Source organism: Simochromis diagramma, unplaced genomic scaffold (assembly GCF_900408965.1).
Source record: "Simochromis diagramma unplaced genomic scaffold, fSimDia1.1 OVJJ01000307.1, whole genome shotgun sequence".
In the NCBI taxonomy this organism is placed as follows: Eukaryota; Metazoa; Chordata; class Actinopteri; order Cichliformes; family Cichlidae; genus Simochromis; species Simochromis diagramma.
Window position 1 is genome coordinate 43,783 of NW_024386786.1, and position 25,288 is coordinate 69,070.

At 38.9% G+C, this 25,288-nt stretch overlaps 1 pseudogene; it reads left to right on the forward strand.

Annotated features, from left to right (window-relative positions):
- Positions 1-2,834: 2,834 nt before the first annotated feature.
- LOC120728165 lies at positions 2,835-7,088 on the forward strand (annotated as a pseudogene).
- The last annotated feature ends 18,200 nt before the right edge of the window (positions 7,089-25,288 follow it).

Genomic DNA, 25,288 nt, shown 5'->3' on the forward strand with positions numbered 1-25,288 from the left:
TAAGAAGTAGTTTCTCATTGTTGTAATTACTGAAACTCACTTAGCAGTTGCTATTGTTTTATTCTGTGTTTGTTGCCAATGTGTGTCTGCTCTTGTGGTATATGACGACCAAGCACTTTTTGATATCAAGTCATCCCACAAAACTTGAATAAAGCATAATGTGGGTGATCAAACCTCAACCCCTCTACGATCACTGGTGTTTAAACCGGCACACTTGTTCACTTGCCTGCTGTCATCTAATCTTTCAGATGAAGGGGGAGATGTGTAGGTCTTCTGTTGAGAGCTAAATCTTACCTGAGATGTGGCTGTTGGTTTAATTCTTTCTGCTATTCAGGTGGATTTTCTTTCCCAACTCAACGATCACTGGGGCTTCAGTGGATCCATCTTGCCTTTCCTGCTCATCCGGGTTTACCTAACTTGCTGGTGGTTAAAACATGTTTAAAACCAGAGATTAGAAAAATGTATAAATCAAGAATGAAGAAGAGCAATAATAATAATAATAAGACTAAAACTCTTGGTTGTTTTGCGTGGATTATCGTTATGCAATTTAATTTAAAGTACTTACTCATCTAAGATGGACTTTTTTTGTTTTGTTTGTTTGTTTGTTTGTTTTGTTTTATTCTTTTGCTTCAAGGCCTGTAAATGAGCTGCTTCCTAAATTATCTTTTGTTAAAAGGGTTGGCATAACACTAATTTGCTTCAGCCAATACCTTTTTGATTAGCTTTATCTCGTGCTTTCTTGCTTTGTGCTAGATCTATATTCTGTATTCATTAAGATATTTGAATGCTTATCAAATGTATAAATAAAAAAAAGTAAATAGAACAGACCAGGTGTTGCGATGTGAATGATGGGAACATTTGCCCATTGAGCTGCACCTCTACAACAGTTTGTGAGGAGAAAATTGTTCGTTTGACTCTTATAAATGCTAGATCTCTAATAAACAATACTTTTCAGTTAAATGAATCCTTCGCATCTAGTGAATTGGATTTTATGTTTCTGACAGAGACTTGGCTTCGTGCTGGAGAGTTCACCCCATTCTGAGAACTTTTCCTCTTGACTGTATGTTTTCCAGTTCCCCTCGAACTACAGGCAGAGGTCTGGGCCTAACAGCTGTATTAAAATCCAGTTTCCGATGTCGACAGTCAACATCTGACCCCTCCTCCACCTTTGAAGTGCAGTCATTTGTCATAAACTGGAATACTACTTGCTAAATTCAACAAAGAAGTCTTTTTTGAATTTGCAGGGACACATACTGGACCTTGTTTTGTCAATTGGTTTAAACTTTGTCTCACTGAGATTTGTGATACTTTCAGACCATTTTGCTGTTTTATTTCTTGTTATTCTGCCCAATTGTCAAGCTCAACTGTGTGGACTTGATCGGTTGGGTTGCTGTTCAAAATGCAGCAGCTCACCTTTTTTTGGGCAAGAAAGAGTGTGATCCCATTAAACCTATACTGGCCTCCTTACACTGGCCTCCAGTCCATTTCAGGATCTGACCTGCAGTTTGTGCATTGTGCTAGCTCTTCCTTTTCCTTTGAAGTGTTCTCACCCAAGGATCGATGGATTATAGGGTTTCTTTAATGGTGTAAGAGTTTTACATGAAAAAATAAATTCTGAGGTGATGTGTGATATGGTGACCATTGTCAAATTTACCGAGGCAAATCTAATCATATAATTGAAGTGATCATTCTCAGCACAGGAAATGACATTGGTTTTCTAGCTTATTTCTTTTTAATCTAAACTGCCTAATGTGGTTGCAGACACCGAAAATCTGAAGCAACAGTATAACACAATAGTCTGGTTCCTTTCGATGTGGATGAGCTGCAGCTGTACTCTGAGCCCCTTCCCAATGGTCGAACACCTCACTCTATCTCTAAGGGTGAGGACAGCCACCCTTCACAGATTGTTTTCGGGATCTCATTCTTTCATGACCATAGGTGAGGGTAGAGACATAGATCAACTGGTAAATTGAGAGCTTTGCTTTTATGCTCAGCTCTCTCTTCATCACAACTGACTGGTACACTGTCCACATTGCTACAGCCATGGCACGAGTCTGTTTGTTGATCTCCCGCTCCCCTGTCCCGAGATACCTAAACTCCTCTACATGGGCAAAAATTTATCCCTGACTTGTAGTGGGCACTCCAGCCTTTTCCAGCTGAGGACCTTGGCCTCAGACTAGGAGGTGCCAGTTCTCATTCTTGTCGTTTCACACTCAGCTGCAAACTTCTCCAGTGCCAGCTCGAGGCCACTGCCTGATGAAGCCAAAACAACCAAATCATCTGAGGCAGAGATAAGATTCTGAGACTGTCCAAGAGCCTTAATCTTAATCTTCTTGGCTAAGCCTAGAAATTCTATGCATAAAAATTATGAACAGAATCAGTTGAATTTAGCAGTTACAGTTCCATTATCAATATAACTTTATTGATTATTGATTTACAGAGATGAGGTGTTGCATCATGTGAAGTGTGTCAAATTTGGTGTAATATGATGTGCTCTGGACTTTAGCACCAGACAAGCAGAAAACTTCAGTAAGTAAAAGGACACTGCATTGTTTCCAGCTGTCGAGTCAAACCCTTTTCATAGTTCTGTCAAAAAGGCATCTGGTGTGAGAGTCTGCCAAATCAAATGTGCAGAGCTGCTGTGATGCAGTGATGATCCCTTGTAGCCATGGAGCTGAAAGTAGGTTTTATATTTGTGGCACTAAAGCTCAGAGATTGTTTGTCAAAATTCAACTGAAGGGTGTCGGAGTTTAACATGCCTCAAATACTTAGAATGTGTAACAGACCAGGAAATACTTTCATACTGACAAACCTGTAAAACCACCTGACTCGTCTCTCACTTCTTCAGTTTGATTCAAGAGGTCTAAACATGATGAAGATAATGATTCTGCTTTTTCTCTGTCACACAGCATCTGCAAGTAAGATCATAATTAATTATATAAAATATTTTACGTATGAATTTGCAATATAAGATTGTTCTTAGTAAAAACAGTAAAATGTGCCAGTGAGCAGTAAAAATTCTCTGGGTTAAACAGGTAGTATCTCGCAATGCGGGTCAGGTGCAGGCAAGCAAGAACATGTTTTAGCAGATAGCAGCAGAACGAAACTGAGCTATTAATAATTATTTAAATTAAATACACTCAATCATTTTAAAAAGGTCTTTTCACCTTAGTTTTGTGGCTTCTCTTCTTCTGTGGTGGTTCATTTTCAGATTAAAACAGTTAAATCTTTTCTGAAACGATAAGAATAATATAGAATTCCATGTTTTATCATTCATGGTTTTTAGTTTGTCTTTTGAATTTTATTGTAACCACAAAAAATATTTTGACATATTTACATCATAAAATCTGCAAAGTTATAAATGTTCTAGGTTTTATATCAGATGCACACTGACAAAGTTTTCTAACAACTGAATAAGTTTTTAAATTATTTTTCTAAATTTGTTTTTCAGTTGCTGACACATATTTAATCTCTGTATTATTTCCAGTTTACATATTCACAAGTCCAAATAGTTCATCTTCTTTTGCAATATTTTTATTGGAAAAAAAATGGCTGTAAAAAGAAGTATGTGTTAGTCCATCTTAAATCAAACAAGCTTCTATAACATATGTATGAGAAATTTCACAACACTTATGTGAAGAAAACATACAAGTTTTTTGTAAAATGAATATGTTGTTATTGTTGGCACAAGAAGCAAAGCATTACCGCCTGTCCAAAACTGATTGATGAGTCTGATACCTGGAGAAAGAATCTGGAATTATAGGTATAACCAAAGGAACAGAGCGTGTCTGGATGATTGGCCTCAGAATCTTGTCTTTGCTTTTTGGAGACGATGTGGTTTAGTTGGTTTCATCGAGCGATGACCTGCAACTCACACTGGCATGGCTTGCACTCAAATGTGAAGTAGCTGCGATAAGAAGTGGTACCTCAAAGTCTCAGACCATGGTCTAAATTTGCAAAAAGATGTCCACTCAACTAGAACTAGTTACTGCTCAAAGTGAAGGAATTCAAGTGCCTCACTGTCTTTTTCAAGAATGAAGAGACACTGTCGAATGACAACAGACACGAAGATTTATTGTGGAGAAGAGAGACCTGAGCATGAAAGTGAAGCTATTAATTAACTGGTCGATCTATGTTTCTACTCTCACCCATGGACAGTTCTAGGTATAGTGACCAAAAGAATGAGATCACCAATACAAGCAGTGGAAATGACGTCTCTTGAAAGATTGGTTTGGCTCAGCCTTAGAAATAGAGCTTGGGAGTTTGGGAGGGGCTCAGAGTAGAGCTGTTACTCCTCCACATTTTAGTCGGACGCAGTTTTTTTCACCATGTATTTATCGAAATATAAATAAGATTAATGTTCTCTTATGTAAGGCTATTTTTTAATTGATCACACTCACAGAGTTGGATCTCTTGTAATTAAGGTTTTGTAAGAATCTGCTGAATTATACTAAAGGAAACATTTCTGATAATATTATATGTTCTATTTAACTATTTACTAATATGAGATATATTCTTTCCACAGCAAAACACTCACTAAATAGTTTCTTCACTGGATCCTATGAAGACTCAAATATCTCAGAGTTTATGGGTGTTATAGTGATCGATGGCATTCAGACAGTATACTGTGACAGAAACAGCAAGACACTGGAACCAAGACAGGACTGGATGAAGACAATATTTGATAAAAAGGCTCAGATGTTGGAGATGTTCACTCAGCAGTGTTTTGTGAGTCTGCCAAGCTTCTTCAGAACCCAGATTTCTAGTTTGAAGCAGCAGTTCAACCAAAGTGGAGGTGCAGTATTAAATGTTATTCTTTAGATTAAATAGAATAGAATAGAATGGGGGTGGGGGCACAGTTCTGCAGCACTTTATACACATGGACAGTATTAACAGAGGGAAAAAATATATATAAAATTTACAAATATACAAGCCGGTTTTAAAAAAAAGTAATATGTAATAAATAGTGTTATGTATATACAGTTGGGTTATTGCACATAGAATTTGGTATTGCATCATTATATTATATATTATATTGCATCATTATAAATCATAAATATACCTCAATAAAGTTGATGTATGTAAAATTATTTTGTTAATCATTAAATTGTTAAATATTTAAAGTCTTAAGTCATCAAACCTTACAACGTCAATATGATTTAAAAACATGACAAAATAATAGATTTGCTGAATTTATATGTGTATTAAAAGAATGTCTTGAATACTATTAACCTTAAATTCTTCGTCTTAGAGTTTATATGCAGGATGTCTGTCAGATCAGTCCTGGGTTGACCCAGTTTCCTTTTTCATGTGCCACATAATGTAGAATATTCAGATAGTTCAGTGCAATTTTTGTTTCTCTGTCTTTCTTCAGGTGTCCAGATTTTACAGATAATAAGTGGCTGTGGATGGGATGAAAACACTGGTGAGGTGACAGGTGTGATAAAGTAAGGATGGAATGGAGAGGATTTTCTTGAATTTGATGTGAAGACACTGACATGGATTGCACTGAACCCAGAAGCTCTCATTACCAAACAGACCTGGGACACTGACAGGTCTGTACTCAAACACAATGAAAACTTCCTCACTCAGATGTGTCCAACGTGGCTGAAGATGTATGTGGACAGTGGGAACTTCTCCCTGCAGAGAACAGGTAGAATCACATCGTCTTCAAATGCATGTAGTAATGTTCACTTTATGTTGGATTATCTTCATTACAATACAGTTGTTTTTTAAAGAGAAAATGGCAAAACATTTAGGCTGATTTTAACCAGTGGCTTTTGCCTTGGGACTTTTGAGTGGATGCCATTTTTTCTTTGTTATTGTTAAATCATGAAAACTGACATTAACTGAAGCAAGAGAGGCCTGCAGTTCTTTAGATGTTGTTCTGAGTTCTTTTCTTTCATAACCACCTGTCACGGTCTGAGGCTGCAGACCGTGTGGCTTATAAGGACCCAAATGCAGACACTAAAAGAGTAACTAGACCTTTTAACAAAATGTTCACCCTTTATTTTGGGTGCTAAAAAACATGAAAACGTAAACTGGGAAAGTTAAACAATCAGAAACCTGGAGTGCAAGGGAGCATGGAGACACAGGGAAGGATTGCAGATGATCTGACGATGAACACAGGGAAACTCACACAATCTATACACATAGATGACGAGGGTGATGAGGGAAGTGGAAACCACACTGGGATGAATAGACATGACACAGGAGGAAGCAAAACTGAACAAAATGAATATGGGACACGAGACTGTCAAAATAAAATGGGAAACAAACTAAGATGCAGACTAGATGCACGGATTAACACTGGGACCCGGGGGGAGGAACAGACATGGGAACATGGAAACAGAAACGGGAGGCAAAACACAAAGACATGTCTAGGACCCAGGGAGCAAGGGACAAAAGAGGCTTTTAAAGCTTTCCAAACTGATAGATATCACATAGGTAATTCATGATTTAACATGATTTATCTTTTTTCCTTCAAAAAATTATTTTTAGGAAGTGCAACTATGGTATGAATTTCAAAATCCTTAGTGGCTTCCTCCTTGAGTTATAAGATTCACAAACTTCAAATCAAATTGTGGAGCATTATCCATTTACAAAGATGTATTAAGTCTTTTTTAAATACATCTTTCTCTGCAGTGGTTCCCACAGTGTCTCTCCTCCAGAAGACTCCCTTCGCTCTAGTCACCTGCCACGCTACAGGTTTCTATCCTAATACAGCCATGATGTTCTGGAGGAAGGATGGAGTGGAGATCCAAGACCATGTGGAGAAAGGAGAGATTCTCCACAACCATGACGGGACCTTCCAGTTAAGTGTTAACATGAACGCTTCATCAGTGCCATCTGAAGACTGGACGAGCTACAGCTGTGTGTTCCAGTTCTCTGGTGTGGAGGACAACATCATCACCAAACTGAATAAATCAACGATCAGGACCAATTGGGGTAAAATAAAATTAGCAATGATGAAAGTGAGAAACACGGTGCTCTGATGTTTTTGTGCTCTCAGAATAGTAAAAGAAATATCATTACCGTTTATTGACTGGAGGAAAAGTTAGTCAGGGATGGCCTAATAAGATACAAAGGAAAAAACTGCCACCCTCCCTTAGCTATTATACACTCAGATTTGTGCCATTTTACTGGCTTCATAGATCAAAAGAGGCAGCACCAAATATGTGGATAACGAACCTGAAATTTACAATTATTTAGCAAAAAGTGCCTTTTACAAATCCCTGGGCAGATGATGGGAGAATGTCACTCTTTTTCCAATTTCACATTACTGTTATATATTATAATTATACAACTATTATTAGCATTTTTACCATATTTAAACATAAACATAAACATAAACATACCACATGAAATTATTACCAACAAATACCAACAAATTACCAACCGGTCGCAGCAGATGGCCGCCCCTCCCTGAGCCTGGTTCTGCCGGAGGTTTCTTCCTGTTAAAAGGGAGTTTTTCCTTCCCACTGTCGCCAAAGTGCTTGCTCATAGGGGGTCATATGATTGTTGGGTTTTTCTCTGAAGCGCCTTGAGGCGACTTTTGTTGTTATTTGGCGCTATATAAATAACATTGAATTGAATTGAATTGAATTGAAATAATAAAAAATAAAAAAAAGATCTTGATTTTGAGCTTTGTTTTATTTGTCTTCAGATTGTGTATACATTTTCAGTTTAGGCTGAAGCTAAAAACTCATTTATACTGAACATTTTTAAAGAACATAACTGTATATTTGAAATAATTCCAATTTTCAATCTGTTTGCATAAATGAGGAATAAAAGTTTCTGATCAATGTTGATTTTTTACAGTCATTGTTAAGCAAGAACATTTAGATTGTCAGTTGTCAGTGACACAGCTGCCATATAGCCGTTTGTTCTCCTCAGTAAATTAAAAACGTGTGCACCCAATTCTTGCTTCTTAAAGTCATTAAAGATACAATACTGTACAATCATACCATTCAGGTAAAAAAAACAAAAAACAGTTCAGCTAAATCATTAAAAACCAAATTCCCATAACACTCATACCCATAAGGAGTGAATCTAAACTTTTCACCACACCTGTATGATTGCACATTTGTCAAGAAATTACTGTTCCTGGTAACCAAATTTGCCCAGCAAAATATAAAGATATGTGGAGGGGCCAACGACTTTGAACATTACCATACATAAAACAAAACTATGATCTCTTTAAGGTCTGCCAATATCAAACATTAAAATAGTTGACAGCAAAGGGTCCACAATTAAAAAGTTTTTCTAGCAATACAAAGTCCTGTGTCACCCCTAAGGTTCAAACATGTAAAGTGAAACACACACTTGTTTCATAGCACATGAAAGTAAAAACTAACTAACTATTAAATCATGATACATCCTAAGTGCAGAGCCAGCACTGGATAGTTCAGGTGTACTATAATCAAGCGGTAATGACAAGAACTGCTAAGATACCAAGACATACCCACAGAAACAAACAATGCTGTTACCAATATTTTTATCTGTACGATATCAATGGAACTGATAATATGAAATATTAGTCAGATATTGCTTTTTTTTTCTAGTATGAATATAAAAAGAAATAAATTAAATAATTACTGAAGTGTATGCAGTGACTTTTAAGATGACTTTATTGACCAAATCATGGTCAAATCATAGCACTGGGTTACTTAAAAAAAACCAGCATGAGAACAGATTTTGTTATCACGAACACTTTTCTGCCCACTGTTTCAGCAAATTATTCTTTAAAGCATGAACCCCAGGCAGAGCACTGAGTACCAAGACCCACGAACACCTTTTGAATTACTTCAAAAGTGTACCTTAAGTCCTTTAGATAGTCCAGGTTAAGTGCATAGATGAGTCCAAGCAAAAGTGCAACTGCATTAGGGAAATCACAGACGTCATTGAGGACAATCTGATCCTCAATCACCAGGGCAATGCTTGTTATTGTTGGGCTTGAGCAGATGGTCCGAAGTTGTGTCAGTAATTTTTCTCCAGAAAGTGAAAAATATAACCTTCATACCAATCCCCCCCTGCCCCGAAATATTATTTAGGCTCCAAGTTTCTTCTAAGTTAGCATGAAAGGGCTTTTACAATTTTGTCTTCTTTTAATTCTTTACCAGAAATCTATTGTTCACAATTTAAAAAGAACTAACGGTGTGTTCACACCGGACGCAATAGAAGCGACCAAAAAGCGCCACACACCCCTAGCTGGTCGCTTGCACATTCGCACCTTGAAGCGCGTTCAAAGCGAACTGGTCGCACTTTAAAATATGCAATTTTCACGTGCGTGAACCAGAAATGTGGGAGGAAGTAGTGCCAGACGGTATGTTTGCAAGATGGCAGCTGTCGATCTAGCGTTTGAAGAGAGAGTCTCCCTTCTCTATTTACTGTGGAGAGCAGAGCAGCGGCGTAAAGGACGTCCTGACCGTACCTGGGTCCATCAGGTCCTCCACGAGTGTGAGCAGTTTGGTGAGTTTAACCACTTGCTCCAGGAGATGCGTCTGGCTGACGGCCACTTTCAGCGGTACCACCGTCTGTCCCTCGCCCAGTTTGAGGAGCTGCTGTCCCGCGTCGGTCCAAGCATCGCCCGCCCAGACATCACAGACGCACGGACGCCGGCCTGCAATCAAATTTAAATCTTGAAAATATCTTAACCATTGTTGCGACTTCTATCCACAAATAAAGCCGCTGCCGGCTGAGTTTGTTTCTGTACTGTGACGCGTCTCCAATAAGCCATACTAAGTCCCACTTGTGTTTCACGTATTTATTTAAAACTTAAACAATAAACATTTGCTTTCAATCAAAACAAATAGCGCATGTATTAACTTACATCGTTTGTGAGCATTTGTATTTGTATTGAATCTTTATTTTAAACATGTTTAAATAAAAACAACAGGGGAAAAAAGAGACAAACAAACAAAAGGAAAACAAAGCAACAATATTTATAAGTAACTTACATGTTCAAAAGGACTAGGAAGAAGCATAAACTTATTTAATCCCACCCCTTTCCACTATTAGTAATTAATAGTCAACACTTTTTCTCCCTCAGAAATTCAATACAATTCATTACCTAATGCATGTAATTTTTATTTATTTAACCCCAGTAATACGTCAAAAGATATACAATTTACAGACATATATGCATACTTGTGCACCCACAACACACATATATACACATCACTGTTGTGAAAATAGTGGGTTGAACACCCGATCAGAGCCACCTCCTCCTGAGAGTACGCCTGTGTCAGTAAATACACGCGATCACATGAGGTGCAGGAAAATCTAAAACACCTGTACCACCACAATAAATAAACACAACATAACATTCACTTTGGCTCTTACACACTTTTTAAACCCTTTTTGTATTTATCTATTTATTGCAGGACATTATATTACTATTATATGAGAAGTACTTACTAATATATACTATATATATTATGTATATATCTATATATTATATATATATATATATTATTAAGTAGCTTCTCATTATTATTAATGTCCTGCAGCTGTGTCAAAGTTTAGCTAAAAACACATTTCAAGGTTCTTTGTTATCAATTGCTGAGCGGCAAGAAAGCCAACACTTACTTCTCTTTGATCAAAGAACACTGGATGACGTCACATTGGCTGCGCCCATCCGTGCTACTATCATCTAGCGGTTGCTAGGCAAGAGTCATTCGATGTGGGCGGGGCTTGGTAATTATCAAAGGGCAGTGGGCGGGGCCTACAGGACATGAGCCTATAAATAGAACTCCAGAACTCCATAATCACCTGCGATTTAGTTCAGAGCGCATTCATGCATCAGAACAGCGAGCAACATTTAACACATTTAGTTCACAAAGAGCAGACATACCTGCCACAACATCAACCCCCCAGCAATTTGTTTCCACTTCTCCAATTCAGAGTCAAAGAAGTAGAAAATACAACCTTCAACCTGACAACTCCACACAGTTACTCCTCAGTGGAAACATGGAAGTGCTTAAGCGACTACTTTTTTGGTACAATTGTACCACAGTGGCGATCTCTGCAGTCAAACCCAGAGTACTGCAACTCTAAGCTGCCTTCCACTTTGTTACAGGACATGTTGAAACTTTGCTCCATGTTAGTGGATGCAACAGAGACAACCATGGAGAAGGGAGCTCCGGTGTCCACACAGACAGAGGAGTGTCTTGAGTCAGTGGACGCTGATTCCCATGAGAAAACAGGGGTAACACCAGCAAAGGAAGACATCGTAACAGAAATATCTGTAGACAACTGTGGTGATAATAAAAAACAGAAACTCCGGAACTGGAGACAGAGGCCAGTGCAAGTCTTCAGCATGTGGACACACAATCCCAAACCACAGCCACAGCAGAACCAAGAAAGAGCTGTATGAAGAAAAAGTCCACAGCTGATACAAACGACTGGGACAAAATAGAAGCTTGTCCCATGAAAAAGCCTGCAATGCCAGCTGCATATGAGTCAGACGTTGATAAATGCAAGGAAACGGAGGCAAAAGGAGGAAAAGACAGCATCCTGAAAGAAATATCTGTAGACAAGTGCGGTGATAATGAAAAAACAGATGCTGCAGAACTGAAGACAGAGGCCGGCAAATGTCTTCAGCATGTGGACACACAATCCCAAGCCACAGCAGAACCAAAGAAAAGCTGTATGCCCACAGCTGATACAAAACACTGGGACAAAATAGAAGCTTGTCCCGTGGAAAAGCCTGTGATTCCAGCTGTACATGAGTCAGAAGTTGATTCTTCTTCTGTCATCAGTCTGGCATCTGATGATGTGTCTGCAGAAAAAATGTTTGTTTATGCACTTACTCAGTTGGTAGTTTCACGGGCCTTAGAGAAAGTCTCCGCTAAACACAAAGACTCCACAAGGATTCCCAACTGTTATCGTCTGATGGAGAAAATCTGGCCTGAAATTGAGGGAAAACATTTGGATCTATGTCCAAAGAGGCTGCCCAGTATGGCGAAAGCCATTTTCACCAATCTTTGTAAAGTGCATAAGTGCAAGGAAAAACATTTGATTTCAAGTCTGAAGGAAGAGCTTGAGGATGATATTACTGTCCCAACATTCACCAGACATCTGCTGGCATTACCCAAAAGAATACTCACTTTATCTAAAAACCGAGACGAGTACAGAGAACTTGTGGAACGCTTTGCCAGAGATCTGGTTCTGCACGCAATGAGCAACATAAAGGGGTTGAAGAAATGGCGTCCAGCTGAAGAAGTTATACAGAGGCTTACCGAAAAGATCTGGGCTAAAATTGTGTCCCAAAATCTTGAAATCTCCTTGGAGAACATGGAAGACCTCACTGTGAGAGTATACAATGAACTCCGGGAAAAGTGGAGTGGTGCTGACAATGTCCTGGGGTTAATGAATAATGGAAATCCAAGACTTGACAAAATGATTGTCAGAATTTTCAAAAGTAAGGCCCCATTGAGAAGACCAAATATCTTCTCTAGGATGTTTTCATGTGTACGCTAAAGTTTACCTGACACATGGTGGCGTTACAAAGAAGATTACTCACTTTATTTAAAAGCCCAGAAGAGTAACAAGAACTTGTGGAACTGTTCACTAAAGACCACATGAAATTATTACCAACAAATACCAACAAATTACCAACCGGTCGCAGCAGATGGCCGCCCCTCCCTGAGCCTGGTTCTGCTGGAGGTTTCTTCCTGTTAAAAGGGAGTTTTTCCTTCCCACTGTCGCCAAAGTGCTTGCTCATAGGGGGTCATATGATTGTTGGGTTTTTCTCTGAAGCGCCTTGAGGCGACTTTTGTTGTTATTTGGCGCTATATAAATAAAATTGAATTGAATTGAATTGAAATAATAAAAAACAAAAATTAAAAAAGATCTTGATTTTGAGCTTTGTTTTATTTGTCTTCAGATTGTGTATACATTTTCAGTTTAGGCTGAAGCTAAACACTCATTTATACTGAACATTTTTAAACAACATAACTGTATATTTGAAATAATTCCAATTTTCAATCTGTTTGCATAAATGAGGAATAAAAGTTTCTGATCAATGTTGATTTTTTACAGTCATTGTTAAGCAAGAACATTTAGATTGTCAGTTGTCAGTGACACAGCTGCCATATAGCCGTTTGTTCTCCTCAGTAAATTAAAAACGTGTGCACCCAATTCTTGCTTTTTAAAGTCATTAAAGATACAATACTGTACAATCATACCATTCAGGTAAAAAAAAACAAACAACAGTTCAGCTAAATCATTAAAACCCAAATTCCCATAACACTCATACCCATAAGGAGTGAATCTGAACTTTTCACCACACCTGTATGATTGCACATTTGTCAAGAAATTACTGTTCCTGGTAACCAAATTTGCACAGCAAAATATAAAGATATGTGGAGGGGCCAACGACTTTGAACATTACCATACATAAAACAAAACTATGATCTCTTTAAGGTCTGCCAATATCAAACATTAAAATAGTTGACAGCAAAGGGTCCACAATTAAAAAGTTTTTCTAGCAATACAAAGTCCTGTGTCACCCCTAAGGTTCAAACATGTAAAGTGAAACACACACTTGTTTCATAGCACATGAAAATAAAATCTAACTAACTATTAAATCATGATACATCCTAAGTGCAGAGCCAGCACTGGATAGTTCAGGTGTACTATAATCAAGCGGTAATGACAAGAACTGCTAAGATACCAAGAACATACCCACAGAAACAAACAATGCTGTTACCAATATTTTTATCTGTACGATATCAATGGAACTGATAATATGAAATATTAGTCAGATATTGCTTTTTTTTCTAGTATGAATATAAAAAGAAATAAATTAAATAATTACTGAAGTGTATGCAGTGACTTTTAAGATGACTTTATTGACCAAATCATGGTCAAATCATAGCACTGGGTTACTTAAAAAAACCAGCATGAGAACAGATTTTGTTATCACGAACACTTTTCTGCCCACTGTTTCAGCAAATTATTCTTTAAAGCATGAACCCCAGGCAGAGCACTGAGTACCAAGACCCACGAACACCTTTTGAATTACTTCAAAAGTGTACCTTAACTCCTTTAGATAGTCCAGGTTAAGTGCATAGATGAGTCCAAGCAAAAGTGCAACTGCATTAGGGAAATCACAGACGTCATTGAGGACAATCTGATCCTCAATCACCAGGGCAATGCTTGTTATTGTTGGGCTTGAGCAGATGGTCCGAAGTTGTGTCAGTAATTTTTCTCCAGAAAGTGAAAAATATAACCTTCATACCAATCCCCCCCTGCCCCGAAATATTATTTAGGCTCCAAGTTTCTTCTAAGTTAGCATGAAAGGGCTTTTACAATTTTGTTTTCTTTTAATTCTTTACCAGAAATCTATTGTTCACAATTTAAAAGAAACTAACGGTGTGTTCACACCGGACGCAATAGAAGCGACCAAAAAGCGCCACACACCCCTAGCTGGTCGCTTGCACATTCGCACCTTGAAGCGCGTTCAAAGCGAACTGGTCGCACTTTAAAATATGCAATTTTCACGTGCGTGAACCAGAAATGTGGGAGGAAGTAGTGCCAGACGGTATGTTTGCAAGATGGCAGCTGTCGATCTAGCGTTTGAAGAGAGAGTCTCCCTTCTCTATTTACTGTGGAGAGCAGAGCAGCGGCGTAAAGGACGTCCTGACCGTACCTGGGTCCATCAGGTCCTGCACGAGTGTGAGCAGTTTGGTGAGTTTCACCACTTGCTCCAGGAGATGCGTCTGGCTGACGGCCACTTTCAGCGGTACCACCGTCTGTCCCTCGCCCAGTTTGAGGAGCTGCTGTCCCGCGTCGGTCCAAGCATCGCCCGCCCAGACATCACAGACGCACGGACGCCGGCCTGCAATTAAATTTAAATCTTGAAAATATCTTAACCCATTGTTGCGACTTCTATCCACAAATAAAGCCGCTGCCGGCTGAGTTTGTTTCTGTACTGTGACGCGTCTCCAATAAGCCATACTAAGTCCCACTTGTGTTTCACGTATTTATTTAAAACTTAAACAATAAACATTTGCTTTCAATCAAAACAAATAGCGCATGTATTAACTTACATCGTTTGTGAGCATTTGTATTTGTATTGAATCTTTATTTTAAACATGTTTAAATAAAAACAACAGGGAAAAAAGAGACAAACAAACAAAAGGAAAACAAAGCAACAATATTTATAAGGAACTTACATGTTCAAAAGGACTAGGAAGAAGCATAAGCTTATTTAATCCCACCCCCTTTCCACTATTTAGTAATTAATAGTCAACACTTTTTCTTCCCTCAGAAATTCAATACAATTACATTACATAATGCATGTAATTTTTATTTATTTAACCCCAGTAATACGTCAAAAGATATACAATTTACAGACATATATGCATACTTGTGCACCCACAACACACATATATACACATCACTGTTGTGAAAATAGTGGGTGAACACCCGATCAGAGCCACCTCCTCCCTGACGAGTACGCCTGTGTCACGTAAATAACACGCGATCACCTGAGGTGCAGGAAAATCTAAACACCTGTACCACCACAATAAATAAACACAACATAAACATTCACTTTGGCTCTTACACACTTTTTAAAAACCCTTTTTGTATTTATCTATTTATTGCAGGACATTAATAATAATGAGAAGCTACTTAATAATAATAATATATATATATATATACATATATATATATTATTATTATTAAGTAGCTTCTCATTATTATTAATGTCCTGCAGCTGTGTCAAAGTTTAGCTAAAAACACATTTCAAGGTTCTTTGTTATCAATTGCTGAGCGGCAAGAAAGCCAACACTTACTTCTCTTTGATCAAAGAACACTGGATGACGTCACATTGGCTGCGCCCATCCGTGCTACTATCGTCTAGCGGTTGCTAGGCAAGAGTCATTCGATGTGGGCGGGGCTTGGCAATTAGCAAAGGGCAGTGGGCGGGGCCTACAGGACGAGCCTATAAATAGAACTCCAGAACTCCATAATCACCTGCGATTTAGTTCAGAGCGCATTCATGCATCAGAACAGCGAGCAACATTTAAACACATTTAGTTCACAAAGAGCAGACATACCTGCCACAACATCAACCCCCCAGCAATTTGTTTCCACTTCTCCAATTCAGAGTCAAAGAAGTAGAAATACAACCTTCAACATGACAACTCCACACAGTTACTCCTCAGTGGAAACATGGAAGTGCTTAAGCGACTACTTTTTTGGTACAATTGTACCACAGTGGAGATCTCTGCAGTCAAACCCAGAGTACTGCAACTCTAAGCTGCCTTCCACTTTGTTACAGGACATGTTGAAACTTTGCTCCATGTTAGTGGATGCAACAGAGACAACCATGGAGAAGGGAGCTCCGGTGTCCACACAGACAGAGGAGTGTCTTGAGTCAGTGGACGCTGATTCCCATGAGAAAACAGGGGTAACACCAGCAAAGGAAGACATCGTAACAGAAATATCTGTAGACAACTGTGGTGATAATAAAAAAACAGAAACTCCGGAACTGGAGACAGAGGCCAGTGCAAGTCTTCAGCATGTGGACACACAATCCCAAACCACAGCCACAGCAGAACCAAGAAAGAGCTGTATGAAGAAAAAGTCCACAGCTGATACAAACGACTGGGACAAAATAGAACTTTGTCCCATGAAAAAGCCTGCAATGCCAGCTGCATATGAGTCAGACGTTGATAAATGCAAGGAAACGGAGGCAAAAGGAGGAAAAGACAGCATCCTGAAAGAAATATCTGTAGACAAGTGCAGTGATAATGAAAAAACAGATGCTGCAGAACTGAAGACAGAGGCCGGCAAATGTCTTCAGCATGTGGACACACAATCCCAAGCCACAGCAGAACCAAAGAAAAGCTGTATGCCCACAGCTGATACAAAACACTGGGACAAAATAGAAGCTTGTCCCGTGGAAAAGCCTGTGATTCCAGCTGTACATGAGTCAGAAGTTGATTCTTCTTCTGTCATCAGTCTGGCATCTGATGATGTGTCTGCAGAAAAAATGTTTGTTTATGCACTTACTCAGTTGGTAGTTTCACGGGCCTTAGAGAAAGTCTCCGCTAAACACAAAGACTCCACAAGGATTCCCAACTGTTATCGTCTGATGGAGAAAATCTGGCCTGAAATTGAGGGAAAACATTTGGATCTATGTCCAAAGAGGCTGCCCAGTATGGCGAAAGCCATTTTCACCAATCTTTGTAAAGTGCATAAGTGCAAGGAAAAACATTTGATTTCAAGTCTGAAGGAAGAGCTTGAGGATGATATTACTGTCCCAACATTCACCAGACATCTGCTGGCATTACCCAAAAGAATACTCACTTTATCTAAAAACCGAGACGAGTACAGAGAACTTGTGGAACGCTTTGCCAGAGATCTGGTTCTGCACGCAATGAGCAACATAAAGGGGTTGAAGAAATGGCGTCCAGCTGAAGAAGTTATACAGAGGCTTACCGAAAAGATCTGGGCTAAAATTGTGTCCCAAAATCTTGAAATCTCCTTGGAGAACATGGAAGACCTCACTGTGAGAGTATACAATGAACTCCGGGAAAAGTGGAGTGGTGCTGACAATGTCCTGGGGTTAATGAATAATGGAAATCCAAGACTTGACAAAATGATTGTCAGAATTTTCAAAAGTAAGGCCCCATTGAGAAGACCAAATATCTTCTCTAGGATGTTTCATGTGTACGCTAAAGTTTACCTGACACATGGTGGCGTTACAAAGAAGATTACTCACTTTATTTAAAAGCCCAGAAGAGTAACAAGAACTTGTGGAACTGTTCACTAAAGACCACATGAAATTATTACCAACAAATACCAACAAAGTACCAACCGGTCGCAGCAGATGGCCGCCCCTCCCTGAGCCTGGTTCTGCTGGAGGTTTCTTCCTGTTAAAAGGGAGTTTTTCCTTCCCACTGTCGCCAAAGTGCTTGCTCATAGGGGGTCATATGATTGTTGGGTTTTTCTCTGAAGCGCCTTGAGGCGACTTTTGTTGTTATTTGGCGCTATATAAATAAAATTGAATTGAATTGAATTGAATTGAAATAATAAAAAACAAAAAATTTAAAAAAAGATCTTGATTTTGAGCTTTGTTTTATTTGTCTTCAGATTGTGTATACATTTTCAGTTTAGGCTGAAGCTAAACACTCATTTATACTGAACATTTTTAAACAACATAACTGTATATTTGAAATAATTCCAATTTTCAATCTGTTTGCATAAATGAGGAATAAAAGTTTCTGATCAATGTTGATTTTTTTACAGTCATTGTTAAGCAAGAACATTTAGATTGTCAGTTGTCAGTGACACAGCTGCCATATAGCCGTTTGTTCTCCTCAGTAAATTAAAAACGTGTGCACCCAATTCTTGCTTCTTAAAGTCATTAAAGATACAATACTGTACAATCATACCATTCAGGTAAAAAAAAAAAAAAAACAGTTCAGCTAAATCATTAAAAACCCAAATTCCCATAACACTCATACCCATAAGGAGTGAATCTGAACTTTTCACCACACCTGTATGATTGCACATTTGTCAAGAAATTACTGTTCCTGGTAACCAAATTTGCCCAGCAAAATATAAAGAAATGTGGAGGGGCCAACGACTTTGAACATTACCATACATAAAACAAAACTATGATCTCTTTAAGGTCTGCCAATATCAAACATTAAAATAGTTGACAGCAAAGGGTCCACAATTAAAAAGTTTTTCTAGCAATACAAAGTCCTGTGTCACCCCTAAGGTTCAAACATGTAAAGTGAAACACACACTTGTTTCATAGCACATGAAAATAAAAACTAACTAACTATTAAATCATGATACATCCTAAGTGCAGAGCCAGCACTGGATAGTTCAGGTGTACTATAATCAAGCGGTAATGACAAGAACTGCTAAGATACCAAGAACATACCCACAGAAACAAACAATGCTGTTACCAATATTTTTATCTGTACGATATCAATGGAACTGATAATATGAAATATTAGTCAGATATTGCTTTTTTTTCTAGTATGAATATAAAAAGAAATAAATTAAATAATTACTGAAGTGTATGCAGTGACTTTTAAGATGCCTTTATTGACCAAATCATGGTCAAATCATAGCACTGGGTTACTTAAAAAACCCCAGCATGAGAACAGATTTTGTTATCACGAACACTTTTCTGCCCACTGTTTCAGCAAATTATTCTTTAAAGCATGAACCCCAGGCAGAGCACTGAGTACCAAGACCCACGAACACCTTTTGAATTACTTCAAAAGTGTACCTTAACTCCTTTAGATAGTCCAGGTTAAGTGCATAGATGAGTCCAAGCAAAAGTGCAACTGCATTAGGGAAATCACAGACGTCATTGAGGACAATCTGATCCTCAATCACCAGGGCAATGCTTGTTATTGTTGGGCTTGAGCAGATGGTCCGAAATTGTGTCAGTAATTTTTCTCCAGAAAGTGAAAAATATAACCTTCATACCAATCCCCCCCTGCCCCGAAATATTATTTAGGCTCCAAGTTTCTTCTAAGTTAGCATGAAAGGGCTTTTACAATTTTGTCTTCTTTTAATTCTTTACCAGAAATCTATTGTTCACAATTTAAAAGAAACTAACGGTGTGTTCACACCGGACGCAATAGAAGCGACCAAAAAGCGCCACACGCCCCTAGCTGGTCGCTTGCACATTCGCACCTCGAAACGCGTTCAAAGCGTACTGGTCGCACTTTAAAATATGCAATTTTCACGTGCGTGAACCAGAAATGTGGGAGGAAGTAGTGCCAGACGGTATGTTTGCAAGATGGCAGCTGTCGATCTAGCGTTTGAAGAGAGAGTCTCCCTTCTCTATTTACTGTGGAGAGCAGAGCAGCGGCGTAAAGGACGTCCTGACCGTACCTGGGTCCATCAGGTCCTCCACGAGTGTGAGCAGTTTGGTGAGTTTCACCACTTGCTCCAGGAGATGCGTCTGGCTGACGGCCACTTTCAGCGGTACCACCGTCTGTCCCTCGCCCAGTTTGAGGAGCTGCTGTCCCGCGTCGGTCCAAGCATCGCCCGCCCAGACATCACAGACGCACGGACGCCGGCCTGCAATTAAATTTAAATCTTGAAAATATCTTAACCCATTGTTGCGACTTCTATCCACAAATAAAGCCGCTGCCGGCTGAGTTTGTTTCTGTACTGTGACGCGTCTCCAATAAGCCATACTAAGTCCCACTTGTGTTTCACGTATTTATTTAAAACTTAAACAATAAACGTTTGCTTTCAATCAAAACAAATAGCGCATGTATTAACTTACATCGTTTGTGAGCATTTGTATTTGTATTGAATCTTTATTTTAAACATGTTTAAATAAAAACAACAGGGGAAAAAAGAGACAAACAACAAAAGGAAAACAAAGCAACAATATTTATAAGTAACTTACATGTTCAAAAGGACTAGGAAGAAGCATAAGCTTATTTAATCCCACCCCCTTTCCACTATTTAGTAATTAATAGTCAACACTTTTTCTTCCCTCAGAAATTCAATACAATTACATTACATAATGCATGTAATTTTTATTTATTTAACCCCAGTAATACGTCAAAAGATATACAATTTACAGACATATATGCATACTTGTGCACCCACAACACACATATATACACATCACTGTTGTGAAAATAGTGGGTGAACACCCGATCAGAGCCACCTCCTCCCTGATGAGTACGCCTGTGTCACGTAAATAACACGCGATCACCTGAGGTGCAGGAAAATCTAAACACCTGTACCACCACAATAAATAAACAAAACATAAACATTCACTTTGGCTCTTACACACTTTTTAAATCCCTTTTTGTATTTATCTATTTATTGCAGGACATTAATAATAATGAGAAGCTACTTAATAATAATGAGAAGCTACTTAATAATATATATATATTATTAAGTAGCTTCTCATTATTATTAATGTCCTGCAGCTGTGTCAAAGTTTAGCTAAAAACACATTTCAAGGTTCTTTGTTATCAATTGCTGAGCGGCAAGAAAGCCAACACTTACTTCTCTTTGATCAAAGAACACTGGATGACGTCACATTGGCTGCGCCCATCCGTGCTACTATCATCTAGCGGTTGCTAGGCAAGAGTCATTCGATGTGGGCGGGGCTTGGTCAATTATCAAAGGGCAGTGGGCGGGGCCTACAGGACATGAGCCTATAAATAGAACTCCAGAACTCCATAATCACCTGCGATTTAGTTCAGAGCGCATTCATGCATCAGAACAGCGAGCAACATTTAAACACATTTAGTTCACAAAGAGCAGACATACCTGCCACAACATCAACCCCCCAGCAATTTGTTTCCACTTCTCCAATTCAGAGTCAAAGAAGTAGAAATACAACCTTCAACATGACAACTCCACACAGTTACTCCTCAGTGGAAACATGGAAGTGCTTAAGCGACTACTTTTTTGGTACAATTGTACCACAGTGGAGATCTCTGCAGTCAAACCCAGAGTACTGCAACTCTAAGCTGCCTTCCACTTTGTTACAGGACATGTTGAAACTTTGCTCCATGTTAGTGGATGCAACAGAGACAACCATGGAGAAGGGAGCTCCGGTGTCCACACAGACAGAGGAGTGTCTTGAGTCAGTGGACGCTGATTCCCATGAGAAAACAGGGGTAACACCAGCAAAGGAAGACATCGTAACAGAAATATCTGTAGACAACTGTGGTGATAATAAAAAAACAGAAACTCCGGAACTGGAGACAGAGGCCAGTGCAAGTCTTCAGCATGTGGACACACAATCCCAAACCACAGCCACAGCAGAACCAAGAAAGAGCTGTATGAAGAAAAAGTCCACAGCTGATACAAACGACTGGGACAAAATAGAACTTTGTCCCATGAAAAAGCCTGCAATGCCAGCTGCATATGAGTCAGACGTTGATAAATGCAAGGAAACGGAGGCAAAAGGAGGAAAAGACAGCATCCTGAAAGAAATATCTGTAGACAAGTGCGGTGATAATGAAAAAAACAGATGCTGCAGAACTGAAGACAGAGGCCGGCAAATGTCTTCAGCATGTGGACACACAATCCCAAGCCACAGCAGAACCAAAGAAAAGCTGTATGCCCACAGCTGATACAAAACACTGGGACAAAATAGAAGCTTGTCCCGTGGAAAAGCCTGTGATTCCAGCTGTACATGAGTCAGAAGTTGATTCTTCTTCTGTCATCAGTCTGGCATCTGATGATGTGTCTGCAGAAAAAATGTTTGTTTATGCACTTACTCAGTTGGTAGTTTCACGGGCCTTAGAGAAAGTCTCTGCTAAACACAAAGACTCCACAAGGATTCCCAACTGTTATTGTCTGATGGAGAAAATCTGGCCTGAAATTGAGGGAAAACATTTGGATCTATGTCCAAAGAGGCTGCCCAGTATGGCGAAAGCCATTTTCACCAATCTTTGTAAAGTGCATAAGTGCAAGGAAAAACATTTGATTTCAAGTCTGAAGAAGAGCTTGAGGATGATATTACTGTCCCAACATCACCAGACATCTGCTGGCATTACCCAAAAGAATACTCACTTTATCTAAAAACCGAGACGAGTAAAGAGAACTTGTGGAACGCTTTGCCAGAGATCTGGTTCTGCACGCAATGAGCAACATAAAGGGGTTGAAGAAATGGCGTCAGCTGAAGAGTTATACAGAGGCTTACCGAAAGATCTGGGCTAAAATTGTGTCCCAAAATCTTGAAAATCTCCTTGGAGAACATGGAAGACCTCACTGTGAGAGTAACAATGAACTCCGGGAAAAGTGGAGTGGTGCTGACAATGTCCTGGGGTTAATAGAATAATGGAAATCCAAGACTTGACAAAATGATTGTCAGAATTTTCAAAAGTAAGGCCCCATTGAGAAGACCAAATATCTTCTCTAGGATGTTTTCATGTGTACGCTAAAGTTTACCTGACACATGGTGGCGTTACAAAGAAGATTACTCACTTTATTTAAAAGCCCAGAAGAGTAACAAGAACTTGTGGAACTGTTCACTAAAGACCACATGAAATTATTACCAAACAAATACCAACAAATTACCAACCGGTCGCAGCAGATGGCCGCCCCTCCCTGAGCCTGGTTCTGCTGGAGGTTTCTTCCTGTTAAAAGGGAGTTTTTCCTTCCCACTGTCGCCAAAGTGCTTGCTCATAGGGGGTCATATGATTGTTGGGTTTTTCTCTGAAGCGCCTTGAGGCGACTTTTGTTGTTATTTGGCGGTATATAAATAAAAGTGAATTGAATTGAATTGAATTGAATTGAAATAATAAAAAACAAAAAATTTAAAAAAAGATCTTGATTTTGAGCTTTGTTTTATTTGTCTTCAGATTGTGTATACATTTTCAGTTAGGCTGAAGCTAAAAAACTCATTTATACTGAACATTTTTAAACAACATAACTGTATATTTGAAATAATTCCAATTTTCCAATCTGTTTGCATAAATGAGGAATAAAAGTTTCTGATCAATGTTGATTTTTTTACAGTCATTGTTAAGCAAGAACATTTAGATTGTCAGTTGTCAGTGACACAGCTGCCATATAGCCGTTTGTTCTCCTCAGTAAATTAAAAACGTGTGCACCCAATTCTTGCTTCTTAAAGTCATTAAAGATACAATACTGTACAATCATACCATTCAGGTAAAAAAAACAAAAAACAGTTCAGCTAAATCATTAAAACCCAAATTCCCATAACACTCATACCCATAAGGAGTGAATCTAAACTTGTCACCACACCTGTATGATTGCACATTTGTCAAGAAATTACTGTTCCTGGTAACCAAATTTGCCCAGCAAAATATAAAGAAATGTGTCAGGATGAGGGAAACGCCTGAAGCACCCGCTGTTTTGGGCCCATCCTTTAAGGAACTGCTATCTTGTCCTGTCTACAGTTTTATTTTGTGAGACGGTTTATAATTGTTGTGCCCAAGTAGTCGGGCTTTCGTGATCCCCTGCCCGTGCGTTTTGATGGTTGTTTACAGCGATGTTTGACTTGTTTCAGTCGCCACAGAACTATTCTACATTCCTCTTTGGAGTGCGCTGGGATCAAATATCACAACAACTACATTTGGCTCAGGCAGCAGTTCACCTGTGGGGGTGCAAATTACTAGGATGTATACTTTTTTTTCTGTTTAATACTTTTTTGTGTATTTTGTTTGACTGTGTGTGGTTGTAAGTGCCCTTGTAGGTTTTTGTGACTTTTAATGGTTTTTTTTATTGTTTGTTTGTTTGTTTTGGTTTTTAATAGTAGCCCGGATAGATTTGAAAGGCGTTTTCGTGTGTGAAAACGCTCCGCGTCCACAGTAGCGTTTTCAGTCGTTTTCACAGAGTTGTGCGTCCACATTGAAACAGCCGAAAACGCTTACGTTCAGTACTGCTCATATGTGAAACCCAAGATGATTTGACCTGCCTCATTTCTGTCTGCCGCTTATTTACTTTCCGGCTCTTTGAAACGTCGCAGCAAATGTTGAGGAAAAGCACCAAGTTTTTTAAATGGAATAACAATGAGGGTACAGTTGTTGCTGCAAGTAACACAAAATTACAAAGTTGCAAAAGCGAGTGAAAGTTAAAGAATTTGAAGAAAAGCTATCTGGAGCATGTACAGACTGATATTAATCTTTAATAGGCTGTCAAAATTGAGAGCAAACAAAACAACTGCTGTATAATGCCCTCCGCTATCTTAGGCTACGTTCACACCGCAGGTCTTAATGCTCAATTCCGATTTTTTGATCAAATCCAATTTTTTTTGTCTGCTTGTTCACACTACAAATAAAATGCGACAGCAAACGCTCTCTAGTGTGAACGCTCGATGCGGCCCGCATGCGCAAAAGAAGATGTCATACACAACGCGCTCTGTTTAGACCCAAAGCAAACAATATTGTTTGACTGATGGCCCTTAATAGAAAGACTTCGGACTTTACGTTTCCCAAATTTTGCTTTAAGTTATTTTGTTATTTACATAATAATGTAGATAACCTATAATGATCCTTATTGCTGTTTTAGAGAGGAGCGGTGCTTCAAAGGATAGTTGCAGATTTCTGTCAGAATCTGCAGATTATGCAGTACAAATAACATGTTCACGTTGTCTTCCCAACAGTTTCACTAACATCTACACGGGATGGCCAGGAAGCGTTCGCGATGTCTTCTCGGGCGCTTCCCCGGCGCTGATAATTGGCGTCTGTCTTGTGTCAGTGACGTAAAAGACGGATTTAATGCGACATGACCGTTCAAACAGCAGTCGCTTTCTAAAACATCAGATATGTATCGGATTCAGTACCACATACGA